The sequence below is a fragment of the Tenrec ecaudatus genome, chromosome 3 (genome assembly GCF_050624435.1).
Source record: "Tenrec ecaudatus isolate mTenEca1 chromosome 3, mTenEca1.hap1, whole genome shotgun sequence".
Classification (NCBI taxonomy): domain Eukaryota; kingdom Metazoa; phylum Chordata; class Mammalia; order Afrosoricida; family Tenrecidae; genus Tenrec; species Tenrec ecaudatus.
Window position 1 is genome coordinate 26844469 of NC_134532.1, and position 12787 is coordinate 26857255.

General features: G+C 43.1%; 1 non-coding gene across 1 annotated transcript; it reads right to left on the bottom strand.

Annotated features, from left to right (window-relative positions):
• Window positions 1-11541: 11541 nt before the first annotated feature.
• Window positions 11542-11732, bottom strand: LOC142443895 (U2 spliceosomal RNA). Its single transcript, XR_012783621.1, has one exon. It is a non-coding gene; the product is annotated as a U2 spliceosomal RNA (small nuclear RNA).
• Between the last annotated feature and the right edge of the window lie 1055 nt (window positions 11733-12787).

Sequence of the window (12787 nt, forward strand, 5' to 3'; positions counted from 1 at the left end):
AAGCTTCTGGGTTGACAACAAAATAACCAATTCATAAGAAATTGCAAAATATTAGACACACAAAAATTAAACATAGGTTTGTGAAGCCTGTAGTGGTGTATTTCTGGGGAAATAATATTCAAAGCAACAAAGCAAAGGGTGTTCGTTCAAGTGTATTAGACTGCACCCTCTAACCTAGGACCAGAGGATGCAATGAGAATCTACCTCTTGAGTTCACTACAGACACTGCAAAGATTTTAATACGTAAGGTGGGAATTCTCCTCACCAATGCAAACCAATTTGCAATAGTTGTCCAACATCACATCCTGATACAGGGTCTTCTGAGCAGAGTTCAGGAGCTGCCATTCCTCCCAGGTGAACTTTACAGCCACATCATCGAATGTCAGTGATTCCTGTAGAAAGAGGAGACTATTTAATGAGGTATTTTCCATTTGAAGTTTTAAGAGAGTGTATCTTACAATAAAGAAAGCAAGAGAGTAATAAAAACTATTCTGTGATAGTGCATTCCATAATTTGTGGTAAACTGAAGGTTGGGAGAAACTATTTGAACTTATCGCTAAACTCGCAACCACGAGCACAAAAAACTAGCCCTATTTTGAGAAAGATCTCATTGTTCTGAGATAAAAATGGTTTCAATACACGTTCTTCAGGCCGAATAAAGTGCCCCCTGCAAAAGCACTCCATTACGGAGCAGTCTTAAAGGAGCTACCATAGTAGATGCCTCATTTCTGTCTCTGGATAAGTCGCTATGCCTGAAGGCTGTCTGTAGATAAGAGCAATCTTGTTCTATAGCAAACAATCCATAATTGTAGCAAAACCTGGGAAGGTTAGGGAGTGGGGGTGGAAGGTTTGAGGTCAGCTACCACTAGGTCAAAGTGGCGACTCACCTCCATTTTTTGTTACCTGCTTATATTACCCATTGACTATATAAGTTAACTGTAACATGTACTTGACTTATGAGAGAATTGTAAGCCCCTTTATTTATACCCATTGGAAAATACATTCCCTCTCAGTTTTGACATGGGAAGAGGAGTCCCTGTGCCTGTTGTCTGTCTTGTCTTTAATATTTTCCACAATCGCAAAGTTGTTCCTGAGGACCCGTCTGAGTGTTGGGGCCACCCAAGCCCCAACAATAATGCACCCACTCATAAAACTAGAATTTTCAGAAGTGAAATTATCTGAATGATCTAGAAAGAGCTCAGATTTATACTCACACACAGTAGATAAACACAGACCTGTTTATATTAACAAGCATGTTAACAGTATATGTTAAATGGAATTAGGAGTCCTAACAGCATCTCCATTATGAGATGTTCTATACCTTCAGTGCTGACAGCTATCCGGCTCAATTCAGAACTGATCCCTATGATGGAAGTTCAAAGATACCTCAGTTGTCCAAAATTTGTTGTCAATTCTTACATAAGTCATTCTGCCCACAGCATTGTCTCTCTTCTGGGTTTATTAATCCTTTGCTATGGCCACACAAAACTCATAGATAAAAGTGATTTATTAATGAACAAGGTACAACTCAGGATCAGGAACAAGATGCTATAAGTCAGGACCAAGAACAGAAAGTTTATAGGCAATATCTACCTTCCTGAGTGCAGAACAACGTTCTACACTCCTAAAGGCCACTTTAGAACAAGGTCCTCTTGCCTACCTTCGGACAAATTCTTCTCAGCCACCTTTGGAGAGTATTGCCTTAACTTTAATTACAATGTCTTCTTGGACCTCCCATCTTTCACTATATGCTCTCCAATGGGCCTCTCCTAGTTCTGTTGCCATTCTAATCTTGCCTAGGCGGGAAAGGTGCTAGATGGGCCCAAGAAGCCATCATGTCAAGATGCAGAGACAGAAAGAGTGAGGGGCGGGATAGAGAGAACTGCCTGCAGGCATGGTTGAGAAGAGACAGTGGAATATTGGCCTGTCATCTGACCTGCTGGTTTGGTTTTGTTAGCTCTTGCAGGCACATGGTTCAGCTTGAACTCTTGAATTGGGAATTTTCCAGCTTCCAGAAATGCAGGAGCCATTTCCTTGACATCCCTGTAACTGGGAGTCACCTGTGTGACCTAATTTCAGAGTTTCCACCACTCTGTGAACCAAAAGCCTGCTATGTGACCTTCCCATTTGGGTTCCTCAGCCTGCAACCTATTAGCTGACCAGATTCAACAACTTCACTTTGTGAGGCAGTGGACTGTGGTCTCACCTGATGATCTGGTTCATCAGCCTTTGTAAACACATCAATGAGGTGAATCCACCAGACCAGCGGTTCTCAATCTATGGGTCTCAACCCCTTTGGGGATCAAATGGCACGTTCACAGGGGCCGCCTAAGACCATCAGAAAACACATATTTCCAATGTCTTAGGAACCAAAACACCGCTCCTCTATCTGTATCCAGGCAGGTCCACCCACGTGCAGATACTCCCACATATGAGTACCGGGTGTGAAGACTATTACCCATACTACACATTGCTTCAAAACAAAATTTCATTTATTTGTCATTAGAAACAAATATTTCACAATATCTAATTACATATTGTTTTGTGATTAAACACTATTCTTTAATTATGGTCAATGTGTAACAATGAAAACACGTCCTGTTTACATTATGATTCCTAACAGCAGCAAAATTACTCTTATGAAGAAGGAAGGAAAATAATTTTATGATTGGGGGTCACAACGTAAGGAACTGTATTAAAAGGTTGCCGTATTAGGAAGGTTGAGAACCACTGCTCCAGAGTGATAACTGACCTATGGATTTGGGACTCACCAGCTTCCACATCTTGAAGAGTTATTTACTTGGTGGCTATTTAGTTTTGCGAGATACTGCAGGGCAAATCATGGAACATCCTGAACCTCTACCTCATAGGGACAGGTCTACTGCTGGTCCTGCAAAATGAACTGTAATATTCATGGAGCAAGAGATATACCAATGAAGATAATGACCAGGGCAGATGGGACACAGTGACAGAGCCAATGGTGAGAGATCCACAAAGAGCTTTTCAGCCAAGATTGTAGGACAGGCAGGCAAGATCAAGAGGACCATATCACCAAGGAGCTGAGAGGAGACTGTAAAGATGGAACTAAGAAATGAGCCTATATTGAGAAGGCACAATGGCTGAGAGGGGCAGAAAGAACAGGCCTGCTTTGAAGAGGAGCAAATCTGCCTACATGTTTCCTTAATATGAATCCCAATGTCTATCCTATTGATTCTGATAGCAAGTTACATTTTGTTACTTAATAAAACTTGTACCTATGACTGGACTGTAATTTATATGTGGCCACTGCAAAAAATTAATGAACTGAGAAGGAGATAACTGTGGTAAAGATAACTGCTGTTAGAACTGGAAAACCATTGGAGAGTACATGTATGTTTAAGTTCACATGAATCAGGGCTGAAGCTGATGGTTTATTCTCTCTCCTACATCTAGAATTAGAGGAGGTGAAAAGCTGACACCCATTTTTAAATTAGTATTGCTACAAGGCCCATTCAGATGCATTAATGAGAATGCTGCAGTTTGGGAGACTATTTAATATCACCTTCAGAAAGAAACATTAAAGAAACCTACTCAGACAAAAAACCCATGGAATAATGGACTTTCCTAAAGAAGTGATCTTATTTCTCCTTAAAAACAAAGCATAGTGTTAAATTTGAATGATTCTCATGGATTGCCCATAGAATAATGAATTATCAGTTGAAAGCTAATATCACCCAAAGAATCCGTAGTGATGTATTATGTTTAATGTCAGTAGTTTGGTGTTATTCCTGTGATCAACATATTCCTAATCTTCTCCATCCCAACTGAAGTCAGAGTCAAAGTTCATCTCTAACTTCTACTATTTCAAATTTCCACTTTCCAAGGAACCGAATCAGTTATTATACAGGCTTCTGCACTTCCAGTAGGAAATACAGAAAAGGATAAAACGCATCAGAATTACCTGAGCCTTGGTCATTTTCTTTGGTCCTTGTAACACTGCCAACAACGGGGATGCTCTATGTTTTTCTTATCTGTATCAGCTCCAATGATGCTCACGAATTTCAGCCTCTCAGGAGGACATCCCAGAAATAATAATACCCAAACCAGGCACTTCTTCCTTCTTCCTCTAAGCTGCTGGTTGGTGAAAATCTGCAGGCTGATGGGAGGATACAATGTGAGTAGTTTAGGTCCAGATGCTGTAAGTGTTCCTGTCCGTCTTCTTAACACAGTCCCCAATACTGTTAACGGTCTCCTACTGAGTGATGGAAAACATCTTAATACCATGAGCAATAAAAGCTAAAACTCATAATTTTCAGACCTATGTGTAAAAGATGACTTTATAATAAATAGAGATTGGACAACCAAATACACATGTCAAAAAGAAGAAACAATAAAGCTGGACCGCTACCTCAAAGCACATGGAATATCAATTCCTTACTGTGGGACTCTCAAGGAGAATGACAAATCAATGAACCTTTATGATGATGGTGTTAATTAAAGCATCTGGAAAGTTTGAAATGGGCTATATAAAGAACTATTATAAACGGAATGCTATTTTTCTACAGGAGCTGTAAATTGTACTATCACTTTAGAAACACTTTCAAAGTCACCATCAAGTAGAGTTACACATATAAGCACCGATAGGACAGAGGAGAACTGTTCTATAGTTTCTGAGACTAGAAAGCCACGGCAGGCAGCTGATGAGTTTGTACCTCTAACCTTGAGGTTAGCAATCCAACACTTAACACATGTCAAAACCAGGGCTCCAAATTAAACACTTATACATCATCTATTAGTTTAAAATCTATACACATGTATGTATATAAGAATGAAGAAATAAATATCCCCCCATAGTGAGTGCACTTTTGAACTCCAAGACAAATGACATTTTAATTGTAGTATTATTTGCAGTAACCCAATGCAGTTAGTTTACCTGTACGTCTTTCTAGAGATGGTCCCTTAACTCCTTCCAAATGTTTAGGTGGGTGTGTCATCCAACAATGTGAATGAGGAAAAGGAGATCTGGTGGCATAGTGGTTACTGTTGGGCTTCTCACAGCAAGGTCAGCAGTTGGAAACCACCAATTTCTCCTAGAACGAAAGATGGGGATTTCTTCTTTCACGAGTGACATGGCTTTCTAGTCCACTAAAGAGTGACAGTCTTGGAAACCCACATGGGGCAGTTGTACCCTGTCATACAGGCTGGCTATGAGTCACTGTTAACTTGACGGCAGTGAGTTTGGTTTTTTTGGTTTAAGAGAATTGTGAAAATTGCCAAACAATAGATTGGTACCCTTGAGACTTGGGGCTATGCAAGTAAGCTGCCTGAAAACCCAACCTGGAAATGAGTCACATTGGACGTCTGTTAGGTTTAACTGAGGCATTTCTCAGACAGAAATTGGGATCTCACTACCATCAAAAAGAGAGAGAAAGAACCAGGAGTAGGAGCCTTTGAAACTCAGATTCTTGCACTGAAACTCTTCAATCCAGCAGACAGGCAGCTGTGACACAAGAGAGGAAGTGCTGGAGAGAAGCAGCAACAGAGACATGGTGGCAGCAGAACCAAGAGACTGAAACAGAGCAGTGCAATTCCCAGACCACAGAACAAGAGAGCTGAGTGCCTCTGGGCAGTAGGTTAATACGAGAAGTGGTGTACATCTGAGTATTTATCTGGGGAACCAGATCTGCCAACGTACACAGAGGTCCATGAGGCTAAGGGACAGAGTGGGCACTTATCTGCAGAACTAAAAGACCTTTGTAACACTTGCCCATTCAGGACAGAAGCCAAGGGGCTGCAGGGCCACACTTTAGCTGCAGGTATGGCTGTCAAGATGCTGTCCCAAAGTAGAACTGTATCTTGAGTCATTTAGGATCCAAATTGTGTGTTAGGGTACAAAAGTTACCCCTATGTCAAATATAATTTAAGAAGAACATTTACTGAACTTTAAGAGAAAACAAAAGACACACACACACACACACCGGATGGATAAGGGAGACCACTAGCACGAGGTCAAAATAACACCTGAGGATTCATAGCCTGGACCCTGGATAACAGGGCATAGAACAAAAGACATGTCACAGATCATGACTGGTGGCAGATCAATACATCACAGGTACAGGTGGGACTTCAGAAGCAGGAAAGGGACCATGACTAGGACATGCACCTCATTCAATAGAAGGACTTACAAGACTGGTCCAGGGCTTTCATATAAAGCCAGTCAAGACAACAGTCATGACAATGTCCCTTGTTCTGTGCTCAGTAAGGTGACCTGCATCAGGCATACACCGATGCAGGCCCGCAAAGAGTGCTGGCTGCAAAGTTCAGACGATCTACTTTCTAATGCATTTTCCCAGTGGGAGGGATGATCTATATACTTCGTTAATGATCGGAGAGAATTTACTGGCGGCTTATTCAAAGTGGGGCGCAGCAAATGGACACTGTTATCACTGTCATCAGCAATAGAAACCTAAAACCCAATTCACTGCCATTGAGTGGATTCAGCGACCCTTTAGGAGCAGTTGGACCTGCCCCGGGTGGGTTCCCGAGAGTGTAACTCTTGACAAGAGTAGAAACCCTGCTTTTCTGTCCAGGTGTGGCTCGTAATTCTGAACTGCTGACTTTGCAGTTAGCAGCCCAATCTGTAACCACTGCGGCCACCACTTTTTGCAAATTGGAGCGCTCAGAATTTAAGAAGCTCTAATACAATTATAAACGGTTGTCCATCCAGTGAATTCAGTCATTCCGGGAGAGGCGCAAAGCCCTCTGGCCCTGACGGGCAGGACAGCCCGGCGATTGCGGTGGGTGCTCTCCCCGTCGGACCCCAGAAAGCATGGCTCCCGCCTGCTGCCCACCGAGCTCCTCTGCCCAGCCTCGCCCTCAGGAGCCCGGGTCCTGACGCTGCCCGTCCCCGCGTCACTCGCCGGGTTTCAGAGACAGAAACGCACTTGTTCTCCTCTCTCACCGTCGTCCCGACAACTTACACTTACTTCCCAAAGGCTCCACCGCCCCGGCGGTGCTCAGGACCCTCTTCAAATTCCCGCGGCAGCTCCGACTGTCCGGGGACAGTGTGTGTGACTAAGGCGGCCGCCAAAGGCCAAAATACACGCCAGTCGCTGGTGACACGCACTTCCGGCCCTGCCCTTCACAGACTTGGAGGAGGGCGCCATGCTTAGATTGTTCTAGTTTCATACACCTTATTTGCATGGCCGTAGGGAGGGTGGTGTGTGTCCCACTTGTTCTAGTTTCATACACCTTATTTGCATGGCCGTAAAGGGGTGGTGGTGTGTGTGCGTGCGTTTGTGTGTGTGTGTGTGTGTCCCCCACTTGTTCTAGTTTCGTATACCTTATTTCCATGGCCTTATGCATTCATTTGGAGGGAAAGACAAAGTGTAATAGCCTGAGTAGAACCATCTTGTAGCAGTCTCCATTTTGTGTCAAGCTATGGAAATGCCCCTGAGGTTAAGGTCAAGCAAACATTTGCCAGAAAAAGCAGCTGAAAGATAAGGCCACACATCTATCTCAAAGGAAAAACGACGTTTCAAAATGTCAAGGCTAACTGCAAAGTCTGCTTCTGTTCTTGCTTGCTTGCTTGCACTGCTAAAAAGCCCCCATTGTTTACCCCACCCTATAAAAACCCAAGTCTGGAAGCGATGGAGACCAGCCATTCTCCCTCTGTGTTAGTAGAAGTAAAAACCCTAGAACCCTTTTTTGGCTTTTATAAATGCTACTAACCCAAACTTCACCAGGATGGTTGGCTATGTCGTAACCCAGCACCACCCTACTTTGTAGGAATTGGATCTAACGATACCTCCTCAGTAGCCAACATCACACTGTCCAATGATAAAAATAACAGTAGTGTGTGCAGGTGGAAGGAAGCTGGGGAAAGGTCCACCTTAACTCTGGAAGACTGACAAGGGAAAGGACACTGTTACCAAACCAGCTGGAAACCCCAACGGTACAGTCAGTATTGTGCCAGTGTTTCTGTTTTACCCAGTTCCAAGGAACCCTTTCCGTTAGAAGCCCCACCAGGAATGTGGTTGGCTTGTTCTACTGGAATCACTCCCTGCCTGTTCTCTACAACCTTACTCACCTCTAACCACAAAGGACTTTGTATATTGGTTCATATTTTACCCCAAGTATTTCTGTATTCAGGGGAAGCTGGGTGGCAGTATTTTAACACTTATTCCAGAGTCAAAAGAGCCCCCATTTTGGTTCCTTTATTTGTGGGACTAGGTATAACTGGGTCAGCATCAGTAGGAATGGTGGCCTTTATACAAGGAAATGAAAATTATAAAATTTTAAGTCAGTGTACCGATAATGATTTACTGGATTTAAAGAAGTCTTTCAGTTATCTAGAAAAATCCCTCAATTCCCTTGCTAAAGTAGTATTACAAAACAGGCGAGGATTAAACATTTTATTTCTTAAGCAAGGCGGCCTTTGTATGGCTCTGGGTGAAACTTGCTGCTCTTATGTCAAGCATTCAGGAATAATCAAAATACCTTAGCTTTAGTCAGAAAAAGATTAAGCAAGCGAGAAGAAAACAGAAAAAGCCAAGACAGCAAATGTTTAGCTGGTCTCCATGACTCACCACCCTAACCTCCAGCCTAGTAGGCCCTCTGCTTTTGCTTTTAATAGGACTAACTTTTGGCCCGCTAATCATCAATAAATTAGTGCAGTTTGTACAAGACCGAGTGCAATCTGTCAAGTTGTTGGTACCAAGTAAATCATATGACCGGCTAGGCCAGAGTGAACCCTTTCCACAGCCCTATGAACGCTTGCACCTGGAAGATTCACAGGTGGAATAACCACAGGGAGGAATGTGATAGTTAGCCTGAGTGGAACCATCTCGTAGCAGTCTCCATTTTGTGTCAAGCTACGGAAATTCCCCTGAGGTTAAGGTCAAGCAAACATTTGCCAGAAAAAGAAGCTGCAAGATAAGGCCACACATTTATCTCAAAGGAAAAAAAAAACGTTTTAAAATGTCAATGCTAACTGCAAAGTCTGCTTCTGTTCTTGCATATTCGCACAGCTGAAAAGGCCCCATTGTTTACGCCCCCTATAAAAACCCAAGTCCATGAGCGATGGAGACCAGCCATTCTCCCTCTCTTCAGGGAGCTGGTCCCTGCACAGGTTTTTTTCTCTTTTTGGTCCCCCTTAAATAAACTGTTTAGCTTCTTACCAGAGACTGAGTTGTTCTTGTCCGGTTCATGGACAACACCTTGACTTCCACTAATGATCTCCTTCATCCGGGTGACTTCTGTTTGTGTCTTTGAATTCTCTTTGTCTCTATTATGACTTAATAAATGTTCTCCTTAAATTATGTTTGAGATTGGAGTCCCTTTTGCAGTTTGTAACAGAGCACAAGCTAGTTTCTGGTGGCAGAAATGAGTGAGGAGGGACACACAGGACAGATCTGTTCTGGAGACCCATTTTCAGTGTAGTTTAAAGGGAACACTTGTTAACTCTTAAGAGATACAGGCAGCACAAAGACACAAACACATCATCTGGGTGAGGGAAGCCACCTACAAGTGGAAATGGCTTCCCAGGTTCACAATTGAGATGTGAGCTAAAGACGGTGTGGGGGAGGGGAGGGGCAAAGGAAATGGTCATAAAAGCATGATTGGTGGCCAATCAATACATCACAATGACAGACACTTCTTTAATATTGGTCCAGGGCCTCTGAGACCCCTGTACAGTCTCGTTTGGTTACCTCCATCAAGGATCCACAGGCTTGTAAGCTTATAAGCAAGACCGCCCTCCCCAGCTGCCTGGAGAGAGATGAAGGTAATTCACACTCCAAAGCCCTCTGCCTGAGGGCCATGTTACCTACAACCTTGCTTCCTAGACAGAAAGCACTCCATGGAAGCTTCCTCTGTGTGGGGTTCTGCAACCTATGTGAGGACTAAATCTATCCGGGGATCTGGGGCTGTCACTGTTACTGTGCCCTTTTGCAAAGCAAGGTGCTGAGAAGTTAAGCTCTAATACAGACCTCGGTCATCAGGGGAGTGGCCTGGTGGCTGCAAGGCTGGCCTCTCCTTGCAGTAAAGGCCACGCTGGGGTCCCCTGCTCTCCTGCCTGATGATTGACAAGGAGGGAACGAGCCCCAGGCAAGAACCCACCCTCAATCAGGCCTTTCTGGTGTGAGATGTGAGGGTGAATGAGGGGCTCTGGACAGGAAAAGGGGACTGGCATATTCCCAAGACCTAAGGCAAAGAGGCTTGTAACCAGCTCAGAAAGGATTTAACTGGAAATATCCCAGGGGGTCGTGGCGACCTGGAACGCAGGCAGACAGGATGCAGGAATAGTAATATCCGTGGGGATCGGGGCACAGCTGGGGATGCAGGGTCTGTAGGGGACTCAGAGCCTGGGTTGAGCATAGAAACAGAGACTCACTTACTCTTGGGGGACGCTCAGGCTGCACCTTCTCAGTCAGAGGAAGTGAGTTCTGCAGGAAATTGTGTCACCTGGGTAGGGGTGGGGTTTTTCCCAAGGGGCGGGGTCTGGAGGTAATGAGGGCCTCCTGGAGGGAGGGGCCTGGAAGTGAAGCTCAAAGCCTGGAGTGGCAACCATTCCCTTCGTAGTATCTTCCTACTCTGGAAGCTCTGCTAAAAGCTGTTCACTCTGGGTGACCCGGCTTGCATTTGAAACACCTTGCATTTGAATCACAATAACACACAAGCCTGGAGAGAAAGACAACCTGACAGAAAAGTGGTGGGTGGAGGGCTTGCTTCCCAACTTCTTAGACTTTTGTTAATTAGCAATTCAGGAAAAGTACATCATATTAAAACAAAAAAAAGTTGAATGGGGTAAGGCTTTCCTTTAAGAACAGTTCTAAGTAGACAGAGGTAATAAAGTGAGCACAAACCTGATAAAAATGGACCTTGTCTTAGTGACAATAGAACACATCACTGAGTGATTGAAATTAGCAATTCAGAGAGAAAGAACACCTCATTAAATTAGCTGAGGAGGTTTCTGATCTATTTCATTGTTTCACCTATAATCACATGGGTTGTCTTTTCTTTATCTGAATTCATCTAATGTCCCATTCAATACCTTATGTACATTGGTCTGTCCTTGATAGTCAATGATCCACAAGATTTTTACCTTCCCAATCTTTAGTGTGGCCAGGATTGTTTATCATTGCTATTGAAACAGCAAGTGAAAAAGCAGAATTTGGACTCACAATGAAAAGTAGTCAGTGATCATCAGGCAACCACGAAAAAAAGGACTTAAAAGACTTTTGACAGAGGACAATTTCTATTGGACACTGAGATAGAATGAATTTCTCTGCCATGGGAATGTGTTCCTTATCAACTCTGGAAGAAAGCATATTGCAATTTAAAAACCAGCAACAACAGTTTCTTCCCTCTTTTCTCTTGTCCCAAGTCTTAGTCTGCTTCTTAACTTATGTCTATTTGTCTAAGCGTTTTACTATGCTGCTCTCAGTTTCCAGCATAATTGATAAAGTGACCGATGGGGAAGGTCGGTGGGGTGTGGGGGAGGTTCTTGGGTTCTTGAATCAAAATTTGGTCTATATGGAGCAACAAAAAAAATTTTTTTTTTTTTGGTGCACCGTTCCTGGAAGCACTGCAATACCAGGTCGATGCCTGGAGGGGACGGAGCAAGCTCCTATTCCAACTCCCTGCTCCAAAAATCCATTTAATATATTGTCCTCGGATAGAGAACGTATCAGATATTAAACTGATAAGAACAGATACTACACTTGATCTTAGCCAAAAGGCCGAGAAGCGATCATAGAATACAAAAACAGTATTGTAATATATATTTTCAAATTTCAACATAAGTACAATTTACAAATATAACACATTAAAATTATGTATAGTATTATTTTTTTCATGGACATATTTCTCATTTGATTGAAGTTTTTGAGTAGATTGCTGTCGTTGTTTAAAAGGTCATGAAATTTATCCCAAGAATTTGTAAAATTATGTCACACATGAAATTGCTTTCAAAGTCTCAACACTTGTGATTTTTCTGATGTACACACTTTATTTAACATAGAAAAAACACATTCAGTCGCAGCATTAGTTCCTGGTAAGGACAGCAGGTATTTCACAATTTTTAGTGCATTATTGTATGGAACATGGTTTGTTTCAAAATGATGAAATATTTCTAACCATTTGTTCTCTATTGTGAGTTTTGCTGATGCCCAAGGTTTAACCTTTTCCTTATCAATATATTTTTAATAATAATACTGTTAGGTTTCTCTCTCCGGCCTAAATCTCAGCCTCGGTCCTTAGCTCCACGCGAGAAAGATTTCACGCCGAAGCCGGGCTCGTGATCCAAGTGAATTTAATGAAAGTTCAAAGAAGCATCAGGTTTTACGCGGCACCCATAGGATTCCTTTGACCATGCGGCCTGGCAGAGACTGCTCCGGGACACGCAAGGATCTCTCTCCTCCCACGAAGACCACCAGACCGCCCAAGCAAGACAAGACAGAAGACAAAGAGCCCCTCTCCCTTCTGGTCCTTGCCTTTTAAAGGCTTCCCGGGGGAGGTGTGGTGAACGATCCCAGGTCAATTCCATTGGCTGAATTGCAATCACTGGCCCAGGTGGGCTGCTCCAGGTGTAACGCCCATCCAAGCCCACCGGCGGGAAAATCCAGCTTTTGTCTTTTGCTGGCTCTCCTGGGCATGCGTAAATGGACTTCCCAATTCCCTAGGCTAAGCTACCTAACAATACCTCATTAAAAAGATCGTTTTCAGAAATAATAATATATGGGAAATTTTGAGTAATATGATCGAATGATTTTTGCACATAATTCCATTTAAGTTCTTGTTTTAATGA